Source organism: Wolffia australiana, chromosome 19 (genome assembly GCF_029677425.1).
Source record: "Wolffia australiana isolate 7733 chromosome 19, ASM2967742v1".
NCBI lineage: Eukaryota > Viridiplantae > Streptophyta > Magnoliopsida > Alismatales > Araceae > Wolffia > Wolffia australiana.
In genome coordinates this window covers 2377469-2378789 of record NC_135853.1, presented here as the reverse complement: position 1 = coordinate 2378789, position 1321 = coordinate 2377469, and positions in this window count along the sequence as shown.

The following is a 1321-nucleotide window of genomic DNA, read 5'->3' as shown; positions in this document are numbered from 1 at the left end:
CCATGTAGTTTGGTGGGGGTATACTCCAGGATTACACGCAAATCTATTTTTAACAATTAACAATGGTATTGCTCAGACCAAACTCAGTGGTTGATGGGGGATATGCTCCAAGTTGCATGAGCATTGGGGACCAAAATATGACTGGATATTGCAAAGGGTTACAAGTCCCATGGGATGGGTGTTATGATTGGTATGGGTATACTCCAGGCCGAATTACACATGTTGAAATTCTGATCCCCACTAGGAGATAGTCAGTTTCTCAACTTCTGTACACTTGAGGGTTTTATGGAATGATGAATTTGAGTGGGAGCTATTTATATTCAATGAACCTAGAATCTGCTTGAACTAGTAACTCCTTAGATATATCCCCTGTAGGCAACGATGTCGTTGAGCAACCCGATACGTGGCATAATGGATGCCAACCATTAACTAGACCAAACATTGGCTCAGGAATTTAAAGATCCTCCTTAAGTCTGAGCACATAGCCTACGTCGTTGAGAGTGATGGCTTGGGAGAGCTTGCATCGGATGCAAGTGAAGGGGATATTATGGAATATCAAAGGTGGAAAGATGATACCACTACGGTCCAATGCTATATGCTAGCCTCTATGTGCAATGAATGGCAGAGGCAACATGAAGATATGGTGCCAAGGCCAATACTACTCCATTGGATGGAGTTATTTGCCAAACAGAGTAGGATTTAGAGATATGAGATATCAAAGAGCCTATTTAGGACTTGCATGACCGAATCGTCTTCCGTACAAAGTCATGTACTAAAAATGATTTGAGTGGACAGAAAGTTTGGAAGTGCTGAGTATTAAATTCCTCGTTGAGATGAGCCGCAACTTGTGGATTTTGCATTATGGGTAAATTACCCAAATCACCATGATGCCGGACGGACGTGGTCGACGTCCTACGGCGGGAGCGTGGGTCCGCATGTCCCTCTCGGGGACGTTTATCTTGGACTGCACGCCCCGCTTGTCGGTGGGTGTCCTGGAAAGATCTTGTCCTAGGGTCCTCAATTCGTTGGAGGGCCGAAGTAGACTCTATCTCCACGTGGTCTGCGCTCCACAGGTAGTCGTCAGGGCGTTGGTGGGCCCGACTACCGGCAGAAGGGGGCTGTTCAGCCGGCCGGATGGCAAGGACGGCGGCGAACTAGCAGCTGCATAAGACGGCCATAGGCGACGTCGTGTGGCGAGCGGCGATGGTCAGCAACAGTGGCAGCAGTGGCAGCCGAAGATGGCGGCGGCGACCGTCGGAGATGTCGACGACCGAAGGTGGGCAACGGCCAAGATGGCGGCAGCGGCGGCAGCCAGATATAG